The sequence below is a fragment of the Macaca mulatta genome, chromosome 12 (genome assembly GCF_049350105.2).
Source record: "Macaca mulatta isolate MMU2019108-1 chromosome 12, T2T-MMU8v2.0, whole genome shotgun sequence".
NCBI classification, from domain to species: Eukaryota; Metazoa; Chordata; class Mammalia; order Primates; family Cercopithecidae; genus Macaca; species Macaca mulatta.
The window spans coordinates 37,167,025-37,182,849 of NC_133417.1; positions in this window are offsets into that span (position 1 = coordinate 37,167,025).

Below are 15,825 nucleotides of genomic sequence, written 5' to 3' on the forward strand. Positions count from 1 at the left end.
TTTCCTTTGGCCCTATAGTCTTCAAAGGGATCCGAAATATCTGTTCTCAGATTCCACAGAAATAAGGCTAGCAAAGAGATCCACGAAATACAGATGTAACTCTGTGAGTAGAAGTCACATATCACAGAGCAGTTTCTCAGAAAGCTTCTTTCAAGATTTCATCGGAGGATATTTCCTTTTTCACCATAGCCCTCTATGGGCTTCCAAATATCACTTTGCCAATTCCACAAGAACTGTCTTAGCGAAAGGCTTCTTGAGGGGATAGCTGTAACTCAGTGAGATGATTTCACAGAACACAAAGAAGTTTCTCAGAAAGCTTCTTTCTCTTTGTTATGGGAGGATATTTCCTTTGGCCCTATACTCTTCAAAGGGATTCTAAATATCTGCTCTCAGATTCCACAGAAATAAGGCTAGCAAAGAGATCCACGAAATACAGATGTAACTCTGTGAGTGGAAGTCACATATCACAGAGCAGTTTTTCAGAAAGCTTCTTTCCAGATTTCATCGGAGGATATTTCCTTTTTCACCATAGCCCACTATGGGCTTCCAAATATCACTTTGCCAATTCCACAAGAACTGTCTTAGCGAAAGGCTTCTTGAGGGGAAAGCTGTAACTCTATGAGATGATTTCACAGAACACAAAGAAGTTACTCAGAAAGCTTCTTTCTCTTTGTTGTCGGAGGATAATTCCTTTGGCCCTATAGTATTCAAAGGGATCCGAAATATCTGTTCTCAGATTCCACAGAAATAAGGCTAGCAAAGAGATCCACGAAATACAGATGTAACTCTGTGAGTGGAAGTCTCATATCACAGAGCAGTTTCTCAGAAAGCTTCTTTCCAGATTTCATCCGAGGATATTTCCTTCTTCACCGTAGCCCTCTATGGGCTTCCAAATATCACTTTGCCAATTCCACAAGAACTGTCTTAGCGAAAGGCTTCTTGAGGGGAGAGCTGTAACTCTGTGAGATGATTTCACAGAACACAAAGAAGTTTCTCAGAAAGCTTCTTTCTCTTTGTTATCGGAGGATATTTCCTTTGGCCCTATAGTATTCAAAGGGATCCGAAATATCTGTTCTCAGATTCCACAGAAATAAGGCTAGCAAAGAGATCCACGAAATACAGATGTAACTCTGTGAGTGGAAGTCACATATCACAGAGCAGTTTCTCAGAAAGCTTCTTTCCAGATTTCATCGGAGGATATTTCATTTTTCACCATAGCCCTCTATGGGCTTCCAAATATCACTTTGCCAATTCCACAAGAACTGTCTTAGCGAAAGGCTTCTTGAGGGTAAAGCTGTAACTCTGTGAGATGATTTCACAGAACACAAAGAAGTTTCTCAGAAAGCTTCTTTCTCCTCGTTATCGGAGGATATTTCCTTTGTCCCTATAGTCTTCAAAGGGATTCTAAATATCTGCTTTCAGATTCCACAGAAATAAGGCTAGCAAAGAGATCCACGAAATAGAGATGTATCTTTGTGAGTGGAAGTCTCATATCACAGAGCAGTTTCTCAGAAAGCTTCTTTCCAGATTTCATCGGAGGATATTTCCTTTTTCACCATAGCCCTCTAGGGGCTTCCAAATATCACTTTGCCAATTCCACAAGAACTGTCTTAGCGAAAGGCTTCTTGAGGGGAAAGCTGTAACTCTGTGAGATGATTTCACAGAACACAAAGAAGTTTCTCAGAAAGCTTCTTTCTCTTTGTTATGGGAGGATAATTCCATTAGCCCTGTAGTGTTCAAAGGGATCCGAAATATCTGTTCTCAGATTCCACAGAAATAAGGCTAGCATAGAGATCCACGAAATACAGATGTAACTCTGTGAGTGGAAGTCACGTATCACAGAGCAGTTTCTCAGAAAGCTTCTTTCCAGATTTCATCGGAGGATATTTCCTTTTTCACCATAGCCCTCGATGGGCTTCCAAATATCACTTTGCCAATTCCACAGGAACTGTCTTAGCGAAAGGCTTCTTGAGGGGAAAGCTGTAACTCTATGAGATGATTTCACAGAACACAAAGAAGTTTCTCAGAAAGCTTCTTTCTCCTCGTTATCGGAGGATATTTCCTTTGGCCCTATAGTCTTCAAAGGGATTCTAAATATCTGCTTTCAGATTCCACAGAAATAAGGCTAGCAAAGAGATCCACGAAATACAGATGTAACTTTGTGAGTGGAAGTCTCATATCACAGAGCAGTTTCTCAGAAAGCTTCTTTCCAGATTTCATCGGAGGATATTTCCTTTTTCACCATAGCCCTCTCTGGGCTTCCAAATATCACTTTGCCAATTCCACAAGAACTGTCTTAGCGAAAGGCTTCTTGAGGGGAAAGCTGTAACTCTGTGAGATGATTTCACAGAACACAAAGAAGTTTCTCAGAAAGCTTCTTTCTCTTTGTTATGGGAGGATATTTCCATTAGCCCTCTAGTCTTCAAAGGGATCCGAAATATCTGTTCTCAGATTCCACAGAAATACGGCTAGCATAGAAATCCACGAAATACAGATGTAACTCTGTGAGTGGAAGTCACGTATCACAGAGCAGTTTCTCAGAAAGCTTCTTTCCAGATTTCATCGGAGGATATTTCCTTTTTCACCATAGCCCTCGATGGGCTTCCAAATATCACTTTGCCAATTCCACAGGAACTGTCTTAGCGAAAGGCTTCTTGAGGGGAAAGCTGTAACTCTATGAGATGATTTCACAGAACACAAAGAAGTTTCTCAGAAAGCTTCTTTCTCTTTGTTATCGGAGGATATTTCCTTTGGCCCTATAGTCTTCAAAGGGATTCTAAATATCTGCTTTCAGGTTCCACAGAAATAAGGCTAGCAAAGAGATCCACGAAATACAGATGTAACTCTGTGAGTGGAAGTCACATATCACAGAGCAGTTTCTCAGAAAGCTTCTTTCCAGATTTCATCTGAGGATATCTCCTTTTTCACCATAGCCCTCTAAGGGCTTCCAAATATCACTTTGCCAATTCCACAAGAACTGTCTTAGCGAAAGGCTTCTTGAGGGGAAAGCTGTAACTCTGTGAGATGATTTCACAGAACACAAAGAAGTTTCTGAGAAAGCTTCTTTCTCTTTGTTATCGGAGGATATTTCCTTTGGCCCTATAGTCTTCAAAGGGATCCAAAATATCTGTTCTCAGATTCCACAGAAATAAGGCTAGCAAAGAGACCCAGGAAATACAGATGTAACTCTGTGAGTGGAAGTCACATATCACAGAGCAGTTTCTCAGAAAGCTTCTTTCCAGATTTCATCGGAGGATATTTCCTTTTTCACCATAGCCCTCTATGGGCTTCCAAATATCACTTTGCCAATTCCACAAGAACTGTCTTAGCGAAAGGCTTCTTGAGGGCAAAGCTGTAACTCTGTGAGATGATTTCACAGAACACAAAGAAGTTTCTCAGAAAGCTTCTTTCTCTTTGTTATCGGAGGATATTTCCTTTGGCCCTATAGTCTTCAAAGGGATTCTAAATATCTGCTCTCAGACTCCACAGAAATAAGGCTAGCAAAGAGATCCACGAAATACAGATGTAACTCTGTGAGTGGAAGTCACATATCACAGAGCAGTTTCTCAGAAAGCTTCTTTCCAGATTTCATCGGAGGATATTTCCTTTTTCATCATAGCCCTCTATGGGCTTCCAAATATCACTTTGCCAATTCCACAAGAACTGTCTTAGCGAAAGGCTTCTTGAGGGGAAAGCTGTAACTCTGTGAGATGATTTCACAGAACACAAAGAAGTTTCTCAGAAAGCTTCTTTCTCTTTGTTATGGGAGGATATTTCCTTTGGACCTATAGTCTTCAAAGGGATCTGAAATATCTGTTCTCAGATTCCACAGAAATAAGGCTAGCAAAGAGATCCACGAAATACAGATGTAACTCTGTGAGTGGAAGTCACATATCACAGAGCAGTTTCTCAGAAAGCTTCTTTCCAGATTTCATCGGAGGATACTTCCTTTTTCACCATAGCCGTCTATGGGCTTCCAAATATCACTTTGCCAATTCCACAAGAACTGTCTTAGCGAAAGGCTCCTTGAAGGGAAAGCTGTAACTCTGTGAGATGATTTCACAGAACACAAAGAAGTTTCTCAGAAAGCTTCTTTCTCTTTGTTATGGGAGGATATTTCTTTTGGCCCTATAGTCTTCAAAGGGATCCGAAATATCTGCTTTCAGATTCCACAGAAATAAGGCTAGCAAAGAGATCCACGAAATACGGATGTAACTCTGTGAGTGGAAGTCACATATCACAGAGCAGTTTCTCAGAAAGCTTCTTTCCAGATTTCATCGGAGGATATTTCCTTTTTCACCATAGCCCTCTATGGGCTTCCAAATATCACTTTGCCAATTCCACAAGAACTGTCTTAGCGAAAGGCTTCTTGAGGGGAAAGCTGTAACTCTGTGAGATGATTTCACAGAACACAAAGAAGTTTCTCTGAAAGCTTCTTTCTCTTTGTTATGGGAGGATATTGCCTTTGTCCCTATAGTCTTCAAAGGGATTCTAAATATCTGCTCTCAGATTCCACAGAAATAAGGCTAGCAAAGAGATCCACGAAATACAGATGTAACGCTGTGAGTGGAAGTCACATATCACAGAGCAGTTTCTCAGAAAGCTTCTTTCCAGATTTCATCGGAGGATATTTCCTTTTTCACCATAGCCCTCTATGGGCTTCCAAATATCACTTTGCCAATTCCACAAGAACTGTCCTAACGAAAGGATTCTTGAGGGGAAAGCTGTAACTCTGTGAGATGATTTCACAGAACACAAAGAAGTTTCTCAGAAAGCTTCTTTCTCTTTGTTATCGGAGGATATTTCCTTTGTCCCTATAGTGTTCAAAGGGATCCGAAATATCTGTTCTCAGATTCCACAGAAATAAGGCTAGCAAAGTGATCCACGAAATACAGATGTAACTCTGTGAGTGGAAGTCACATATCACAGAGCAGTTTCTCAGAAAGCTTCTTTCCAGATTTCATGTGAGGATATTTCCTTTTTCACCATAGCCCTCTATGGGCTTCCGAATATCACTTTGCCAATTCCACAAGAACTGTCTTAGCGAAAGGCTTCTTGAGGGGAAAGCTGTAACTCTATGAGATGATTTCACAGAACACAAAGAAGTTTCTCAGAAACCTTCTTTCTCTTTGTTATCGGAGGATATTTCCTTTGGCCCTATAGTCTTCAAAGGGATCCTAAATATCTGTTCTCAGATTCCACAGAAATAAGGCTAGCAAAGAGATCCACGAAATACAGATGTAACTCTGTGAGTGGAAGTCTCATATCACAGAGCAGTTTCTCAGAAAGCTTCTTTCCAGATTTCCTCGGAGGATATTTCCTTTTTCACCATAGCCCTCTATGGGCTTCCAAATATCACTTTGCCAATTCCACAAGAACTGTCTTAGCGAAAGGCTTCTTGAGGGGAGAGCTGTAACTCTGTGAGATGATTTCACAGAACACAAAGAAGTTTCTCAGAAAGCTTCTTTCTCTTTGTTATCGGAGGATATTTCCTTTGGCCCTATAGTCTTCAAAGGGATCCAAAATATCTGTTCTCAGATTCCACAGAAATAAGGCTAGCAAAGAGATCCACGAAATACAGATGTAACTCTGTGAGTGGAAGTCACATATCACAGAGCAGTTTCTCAGAAAGCTTCTTTCCAGATTTCATCGGAGGATATTTCCTTTTTCACCATAGCCCTCTATGGGCTTCCAAATATCACTTTGCCAATTCCACAAGAACTGTCCTAGCGAAAGGCTTCTTGAGGGGAAAGCTGTAACTCTGTGAGATGATTTCACAGAACACAAAGAAGTTTCTCAGAAAGCTTCTTTCTCTTTGTTATCGGAGGATATTTCCTTTGTCCCTATAGTCTTCAAAGGGATCCGAAATATCTGTTCTCAGATTCCACAGAAATAAGGCTAGCAAAGAGATCCAGGAAATACAGATGTAACTCTGTGAGTGGAAGTCACATATCACAAAGCAGTTTCTCAGAAAGCTTCTTTCCAGATTTCATCTGAGGATATTTCCTTTTTCACCATAGCCCTCTATGGGCTTCCAAATATCACTTTGCCAATTCCTCAAGAACTGTCTTAGCGAAAGGCTTCTTGAGGGGAAAGCTGTAACTCTATGAGATGATTTCACAGAACACAAAGAAGTTTCTCAGAAAGCTTCTTTCTCTTTGTTATCGGAGGATATTTCCTTTGGCCCTATAGTATTCAAAGGGATCCGAAATATCTGTTCTCAGATTCCACAGAAATAAGGCTAGCAAAGAGATCCACGAAATACAGATGTAACTCTGTGAGTGGAAGTCTCATATCACAGAGCAGTTTCTCAGAAAGCTTCTTTCCAGATTTCATCCGAGGATATTTCCTTTTTCACCCTAGCCCTCTATGGGCTTCCAAATATCACTTTGCCAATTCCACAAGAACTGTCTTAGCGAAAGGCTTCTTGAGGGGAAAGCTGTAACTCTATGAGATGATTTCACAGAACACAAAGAGGTTTCTCAGAAACCTTCTTTCTCTTTGTTATCGGAGGATATTTCCTTTGGCCCTATAGTCTTCAAAGGGATCCTAAATATCTGTTCTCAGATTCCACAGAAATAAGGCTAGCAAAGAGATCCACGAAATACAGATGTAACTCTGTGAGTGGAAGTCTCATATCACAGAGCAGTTTCTCAGAAAGCTTCTTTCCAGATTTCATCGGAGGATATTTCCCTTTTCAACATAGCCTTCTATGGGCTTCCAAATATCACTTTGCCAATTCCACAAGAACTGTCCTAGCGAAAGGCTTCTTGAGGGGAGAGCTGTAACTCTGTGAGATGATTTCACAGAACACAAAGAAGTTTCTCAGAAAGCTTCTTTCTCTTTGTTATCGGAGGATATTTCCTTTGGCCCTATAGTCTTCAAAGGGATTCTAAATATCTGCTCTCAGATTCCACAGAAATAAGGCTAGCAAAGAGATCCACGAAATACAGATGTAACGCTGTGAGTGGAAGTCACATATCACAGAGCAGTTTCTCAGAAAGCTTCTTTCCAGATTTCATCGAAGGATATTTCCTTTTTCACCATAGCCCTCTATGGGCTTCCAAATATCACTTTGCCAATTCCACAAGAACTGTCCTAGCGAAAGGCTTCTTGAGGGGAAAGCTGTAACTCTGTGAGATGATTTCACAGAACACAAAGAAGTTTCTGAGAAAGCTTCTTTCTCTTTGTTATGGGAGGATATTTCCTTTGGCCCTATAGTCTTCAAAGGGATCCAAAATATCTGCTCTCAGATTCCACAGAAATAAGGCTAGCAAAGAGATCCAGGAAATACAGATGTAACTCTGTGAGTGGAAGTCACATATCACAGAGCAGTTTCTCAGAAAGCTTCTTTCCAGATTTCATCGGAGGATATTTCCTTTTTCACCATAGCCCTCTAGGGGCTTCCAAATATCACTTTTCCAATTCCACAAGAACTGTCTTAGCGAAAGGCTTCTTGAGGGGGAAGCTGTAACTCTGTGAGATGATTTCACAGAACACAAAGAAGTTTCTCAGAAAGCTTCTTTCTCTTTGTTATGGGAGGATATTTCCTTTGGCCCTATAGTCTTCAAAGGGATCCGAAATATCTGTTCTCAGATTCCACAGAAATAAGGCTAGCAAAGAGATCAAGGAAATACAGATATAACTCTGTGAGTGGAAGTCACATATCACAGAGCAGTTTCTCAGAAAGCTTCTTTCCAGATTTCATCGGAGGATATTTCCTTTTTCACCATAGCCCTCTATGGGCTTCCAAATATCAGTTTGCCAATTCCACAAGAACTGTCTTAGCGAAAGGCTTCAGGAGGGGAAATCTGTAACTCTGTGAGACGATTTCACAGAACACGAAGAAGTTTCTCAGAAAGCTTCTTTCTCTTTGTTATGGGAGGATATTTCCTTTGGCCCTATAGTCTTCAAAGGGATACTAAATATCTGCTTTCAGATTCCACAGAAATAAGGCTAGCAAAGAGATCCACGAAATACAGATGTAACTCTGTGAGTGGAAGTCACATATCACAGAGCAGTTTCTCAGAAAGCTTCTTTCCAGATTTCATCGGAGGATATTTCCTTTTTCACCATAGCCCTCTATGGTCTTCCAAATATCACTTTGCGAATTCCACAAGAACGGTCCCAGCGAAAGGCTTCTTGAGGGGAAATCTGTAACTCTGTGAGATGATTTCACAGAACACAAAGAAGTTTCTCAGAAAGCTTCTTTCTCTTTGTTATCGGAGGATATTTCCTTTGGCCCTCTAGTCTTCAAAGGGATCCGAAATATCTGTTCTCAGATTCCACAGAAATAAGGCTAGCAAAGAGATCCACGAAATACAGATGTAACTCTGTGAGTAGAAGTCACATATCACAGAGCAGTTTCTCAGAAAGCTTCTTTCAAGATTTCATCGGAGGATATTTCCTTTTTCACCATAGCCCTCTATGGGCTTCCAAATATCACTTTGCCAATTCCACAAGAACTGTCTTAGCGAAAGGCTTCTTGAGGGGATAGCTGTAACTCAGTGAGATGATTTCACAGAACACAAAGAAGTTTCTCAGAAAGCTTCTTTCTCTTTGTTATGGGAGGATATTTCCTTTGGCCCTATACTCTTCAAAGGGATTCTAAATATCTGCTCTCAGATTCCACAGAAATAAGGCTAGCAAAGAGATCCACGAAATTCAGATGTAACTCTGTGAGTGGAAGTCACATATCACAGAGCAGTTTTTCAGAAAGCTTCTTTCCAGATTTCATCGGAGGATATTTCCTTTTTCACCATAGCCCACTATGGGCTTCCAAATATCACTTTGCCAATTCCACAAGAACTGTCTTAGCGAAAGGCTTCTTGAGGGGAAAGCTGTAACTCTATGAGATGATTTCACAGAACACAAAGAAGTTTCTCAGAAAGCTTCTTTCTCTTTGTTGTCGGAGGATAATTCCTTTGGCCCTATAGTATTCAAAGGGATCCGAAATATCTGTTCTCAGATTCCACAGAAATAAGGCTAGCAAAGAGATCCACGAAATACAGATGTAACTCTGTGAGTGGAAGTCTCATATCACAGAGCAGTTTCTCAGAAAGCTTCTTTCCAGATTTCATCCGAGGATATTTCCTTTTTCACCGTAGCCCTCTATGGGCTTCCAAATATCACTTTGCCAATTCCACAAGAACTGTCTTAGCGAAAGGCTTCTTGAGGGGAGAGCTGTAACTCTGTGAGATGATTTCACAGAACACAAAGAAGGTTCTCAGAAAGCTTCTTTCTCTTTGTTATCGGAGGATATTTCCTTTGGCCCTATAGTATTGAAAGGGATCCGAAATATCTGTTCTCAGATTCCACAGAAATAAGGCTAGCAAAGAGATCCACGAAATACAGATGTAACTCTGTGAGTGGAAGTCACGTATCACAGAGCAGTTTCTCAGAAAGCTTCTTTCCAGATTTCATCGGAGGATATTTCCTTTTTCACCATAGCCCTCTATGGGCTTCCAAATATCACTTTGCCAATTCCACAGGAACTGTCTTAGCGAAAGGCTTCTTGAGGGGAATGCTGTAACTCTATGAGATGATTTCACAGAACACAAAGAAGTTTCTCAGAAAGCTTCTTTCTCCTCGTTATCGGAGGATATTTCCTTTGGCCCTATAGTCTTCAAAGGGATTCTAAATATCTGCTTTCAGATTCCACAGAAATAAGGCTAGCAAAGAGATCCACGAAATACAGATGTAACTTTGTGAGTGGAAGTCTCATATCACAGAGCAGTTTCTCAGAAAGCTTCTTTCCAGATTTCATCGGAGGATATTTCCTTTTTCACAATAGCCCTCTCTGGGCTTCCAAATATCACTTTGCCAATTCCACAAGAACTGTCTTAGCGAAAGGCTTCTTGAGGGGAAAGATGTAACTCTGAGAGATGATTTCACAGAACACAAAGAAGTTTCTCAGAAACCTTCTTTCTCTTTGTTATGGGAGGATATTTCCATTAGCCCTGTAGTCTTCAAAGGGATCCGAAATATCTGTTCTCAGATTCCACAGAAATACGGCTAGCATAGAAATCCACGAAATACATATGTAACTCTGTGAGTGGAAGTCACGTATCACAGAGCAGTTTCTCAGAAAGCTTCTTTCCAGATTTCATCGGAGGATATTTCCTTTTTCACCATAGCCCTCGATGGGCTTCCAAATATCACTTTGCCAATTCCACAGGAACTGTCTTAGCGAAAGGCTTCTTGAGGGGAAAGCTGTAACTCTATGAGATGATTTCACAGAACACAAAGAAGTTTCTCAGAAAGCTTCTTTCTCTTTGTTATCGGAGGATATTTCCTTTGGCCCTATAGTCTTCAAAGGGATTCTAAATATCTGCTTTCAGATTCCACAGAAATAAGGCTAGCAAAGAGACCCAGGAAATACAGCTGTAACTCTGTGAGTGGAAGTCACATATCACAGAGCAGTTTCTCAGAAAGCTTCTTTCCAGATTTCATCGGAGGATATTTCCTTTTTCACCATAGCCCTCTATGGGCTTCCAAATATCACTTTGCTAATTCCACAAGAACTGTCTTAGCGAAAGGCTTCTTGAGGGGAAAGCTGTAACTCTGTGAGATGATTTCACAGAACACAAAGAAGTTTCTCAGAAAGCTTCTTTCACTTTGTTATGGGAGGATATTTCCTTTGGCCCTATAGTCTTCAAAGGGATTCCAAATATCTGCTCTCAGATTCCACAGAAATAAGGCTAGCAAAGAGATCCACGAAATACACATGTAACTCTGTGAGTGGAAGTCACATATCACAGAGCAGTTTCTCAGAAAGCTTCTTTCCAGATTTCATCGGAGGATACTTCCTTTTTCACCATAGCCCTCTATGGGCTTCCAAATATCACTTTGCCAATTCCACAAGAACTGTCTTAGCGAAAGGCTCCTTGAAGGGAAAGCTGTAACTCTGTGAGATGATTTCACAGAACACAAAGAAGTTTCTCAGAAAGCTTCTTTCTCTTTGTTATGGGAGGATATTTCTTTTGGCCCTATAGTCTTCAAAGGGATCCGAAATATCTGCTTTCAGATTCCACAGAAATAAGGCTAGCAAAGAGATCCACGAAATACAGATGTAACTCTGTGAGTGGAAGTCACATATCACAGAGCAGTTTCTCAGAAAGCTTCTTTCCAGATTTCATCGGAGGATATTTCCTTTTTCACCATAGCCCTCTATGGGCTTCCAAATATCACTTTGCCAATTCCACAAGAACTGTCTTAGCGAAAGGCTTCTTGAGGGGAAAGCTGTAACTCTGTGAGATGATTTCAGAGAACACAAAGAAGTTTCTCAGAAAGCTTCTTTCTCTTCGTTATCGGAGGATATTTCCTTATCCCTATAGTCTTCAAAGGGATCCGAAATATCTGCTCTCAGATTCCACAGAAATAAGGCTAGCAAAGAGATCCACGAAATACAGATGTAACTCTGTGAGTGGAAGTTGCATATCACAGGGCAGTTTCTCAGAAAGCTTCTTTCCAGATTTCATCGGAGGATATTTGCTTTTTCACCATCGCCCTCTATGGGCTTCCAAATATCACTTTGCCGATTCCACAAGAACTGTCTTAGCGAAAGGCTTCTTCAGGGAAAAGCTGTAACTCTGTGAGATGATTTCACAGAACACAAAGAAGTTTCTCAAAAAGCTTCTTTCTCTTTGTTATCGGAGGATATTTCCTTTGGCCCTATAGTCTTCAAAGGGATCCGAAATATCTGTTCTCAGATTCCACAGAAATAAGGCTAGCAAAGAGATCCACGAAATACAGATGTAACTCTGTGAGTGGAAGTCACATATCACAGAGCAGTTTCTCAGAAAGCTTCTTTCCAGATTTCATCGGAGGATATTTCCTTTTTCACCATAGCCCTCAATGGGCTTCCAAATATCACTTTGCCAATTCCACAAGAACTGTCTTAGCGAAAGGCTTCTTGAGGGGAAAGCTGTAACTCTGTGAGATGATTTCACAGAACACAAAGAAGTTTCTCTGAAAGCTTCTTTCTCTTTGTTATGGGAGGATATTGCCTTTGTCCCTATAGTGTTCAAAGGGATCCGAAATATCTGTTCTCAGATTCCACAGAAATAAGGCTAGCAAAGAGATCCACGAAATACAGATGTAACTCTGTGAGTGGAAGTCACATATCACAGAGCAGTTTCTCAGAAAGCTTCTTTCCAGATTTCATGTGAGGATATTTCCTTTTTCACCATAGCCCTCTATGGGCTTCCAAATATCACTTTGCCAATTCCACAAGAACTGTCTTAGCGAAAGGCTTCTTGAGGGGAAAGCTGTAACTCTGTGAGATGATTTCACAGAACACAAAGAAGTTTCTCAGAAAGCTTCTTTCTCTTTGTTATGGGAGGATATTTCCTTTGGACCTATAGTCTTCAAAGGGATCTGAAATATCTGTTCTCAGATTCCACAGAAATAAGGCTAGCAAAGAGATCCACGAAATACAGATGTAACTCTGTGAGTGGAAGTCACATATAACAGAGCAGTTTCTCAGAAAGCTTCTTTCCAGATTTCATCGGAGGATACTTCCTTTTTCACCATAGCCGTCTATGGGCTTCCAAATATCACTTTGCCAATTCCACAAGAACTGTCTTAGCGAAAGGCTCCTTGAAGGGAAAGCTGTAACTCTGTGAGATGATTTCACAGAACGCAAAGAAGTTTCTCAGAAAGCTTCTTTCTCTTTGTTATGGGAGGATATTTCTTTTGGCCCTATAGTCTTCAAAGGGATCCGAAATATCTGCTTTCAGATTCCACAGAAATAAGGCTAGCAAAGAGATCCACGAAATACAGATGTAACTCTGTGAGTGGAAGTCACATATCACAGAGCAGTTTCTCAGAAAGCTTCTTTCCAGATTTCATCGGAGGATATTTCCTTTTTCACCATAGCCCTCTATGGGCTTCCAAATATCACTTTGCCAATTCCACAAGAACTGTCTTAGCGAAAGGCTTCTTGAGGGGAAAGCTGTAACTCTGTGAGATGATTTCAGAGAACACAAAGAAGTTTCTCAGAAAGCTTCTTTCTCTTCGTTATCGGAGGATATTTCCTTATCCCTATAGTCTTCAAAGGGATCCGAAATATCTGCTCTCAGATTCCACAGAAATAAGGCTAGCAAAGAGATCCACGAAATACAGATGTAACTCTGTGAGTGGAAGTTGCATATCACAGGGCAGTTTCTCAGAAAGCTTCTTTCCAGATTTCATCGGAGGATATTTGCTTTTTCACCATCGCCCTCTATGGGCTTCCAAATATCACTTTGCCGATTCCACAAGAACTGTCTTAGCGAAAGGCTTCTTCAGGGAAAAGCTGTAACTCTGTGAGATGATTTCACAGAACACAAAGAAGTTTCTCAGAAAGCTTCTTTCTCTTTGTTATCGGAGGATATTTCCTTTGGCCCTATAGTCTTCAAAGGGATCCGAAATATCTGTTCTCAGATTCCACAGAAATAAGGCTAGCAAAGAGATCCACGAAATACAGATGTAACTCTGTGAGTGGAAGTCACATATCACAGAGCAGTTTCTCAGAAAGCTTCTTTCCAGATTTCATGTGAGGATATTTCCTTTTTCACCATAGCCCTCTATGGGCTTCCAAATATCACTTTGCCAATTCCACAAGAACTGTCTTAGCGAAAGGCTTCTTGAGGGGAAAGCTGTAACTCTATGAGATGATTTCACAGAACACAAAGAAGTTTCTCAGAAACCTTCTTTCTCTTTGTTATCGGAGGATATTTCCTTTGGCCCTATAGTCTTCAAAGGGATCCTAAATATCTGTTCTCAGATTCCACAGAAATAAGGCTAGCAAAGAGATCCACGAAATACAGATGTAACTCTGTGAGTGAAAGTCTCATATCACAGAGCAGTTTCTCAGAAAGCTTCTTTCCAGATTTCCTCGGAGGATATTTCCTTTTTCAACATAGCCCTCTATGGGCTTCCAAATATCACTTTGCCAATTCCACAAGAACTGTCTTAGCGAAAGGCTTCTTGAGGGGAGAGCTGTAACTCTGTGAGATGATTTCACAGAACACAAAGAAGTTTCTCAGAAAGCTTCTTTCTCTTTGTTATCGGAGGATATTTCCTTTGGCCCTATAGTCTTCAAAGGGATCCAAAATATCTGTTCTCAGATTCCACAGAAATAAGGCTAGCAAAGAGATCCACGAAATACAGATGTAACTCTGTGAGTGGAAGTCACATATCACAGAGCAGTTTCTCAGAAAGCTTCTTTCCAGATTTCATCGGAGGATATTTCCTTTTTCACCATAGCCCTCTATGGGCTTCCAAATATCACTTTGCCAATTCCACAAGAACTGTCTTAGCGAAAGGCTTCTTGAGGGGAAAGCTGTAACTCTGTGAGATGATTTCACAGAACACAAAGAAGTTTCTCAGAAAGCTTCTTTCTCTTTGTTATGGGAGGATATTTCCTTTGTCCCTATAGTCTTCAAAGGGATTCTAAATATCTGCTCTCAGATTCCACAGAAATAAGGCTAGCAAAGAGATCCACGAAATACAGATGTAACGCTGTGAGTGGAAGTCACATATCACAGAGCAGTTTCTCAGAAAGCTTCTTTCCAGATTTCATCGGAGGATATTTCCTTTTTCACCATAGCCCTCTATGGGCTTCCAAATATCACTTTGCCAATTCCACAAGAACTGTCCTAGCGAAAGGCTTCTTGAGGGGAAAGCTGTAACTCTGTGAGATGATTTCACAGAACACAAAGAAGTTTCTCAGAAAGCTTCTTTCTCTTTGTTATCGGAGGATATTTCCTTTGTCTCTATAGTCTTCAAAGGGATCCGAAATATCTGTTCTCAGATTCCACAGAAATAAGGCTAGCAAAGAGATCCACGAAATACAGATGTAACTCTGTGAGTGGAAGTCACATATCACAAAGCAGTTTCTCAGAAAGCTTCTTTCCAGATTTCATCTGAGGATATTTCCTTTTTCACCATAGCCCTCTATGGGCTTCCAAATATCACTTTGCCAATTCCACAAGAACTGTCTTAGCGAAAGGCTTCTTGAGGGGAAAGCTGTAACTCTATGAGATGATTTCACAGAACACAAAGAAGTTTCTCAGAAAGCTTCTTTCTCTTTGTTATCGGAGGATATTTCCTTTGGCCCTATAGTATTCAAAGGGATCCGAAATATCTGTTCTCAGATTCCACAGAAATAAGGCTAGCAAAGAGATCCACGAAATACAGATGTAACTCTGTGAGTGGAAGTCTCATATCACAGAGCAGTTTCTCAGAAAGCTTTTTTCCAGATTTCATCCGAGGATATTTCCTTTTTCACCATAGCCCTCTATGGGCTTCCAAATATCACTTTGCCAATTCCACAAGAACTGTCTTAGCGAAAGGCTTCTTGAGGGGAAAGCTGTAACTCTATGAGATGATTTCACAGAACACAAAGAGGTTTCTCAGAAACCTTCTTTCTCTTTGTTATCGGAGGATATTTCCTTTGGCCCTATAGTCTTCAAAGGGATCCTAAATATCTGTTCTCAGATTCCACAGAAATAAGGCTAGCAAAGAGATCCACGAAATACAGATGTAACTCTGTGAGTGGAAGTCTCATATCACAGAGCAGTTTCTCAGAAAGCTTCTTTCCAGATTTCATCGGAGGATATTTCCCTTTTCAACATAGCCTTCTATGGGCTTCCAAATATCACTTTGCCAATTCCACAAGAACTGTCCTAGCGAAAGGCTTCTTGAGGGGAGAGCTGTAACTCTGTGAGATGATTTCACAGAACACAAAGAAGTTTCTCAGAAAGCTTCTTTCTCTTTGTTATCGGAGGATATTTCCTTTGGCCCTATAGTCTTCAAAGGGATTCTAAATATCTGCTCTCA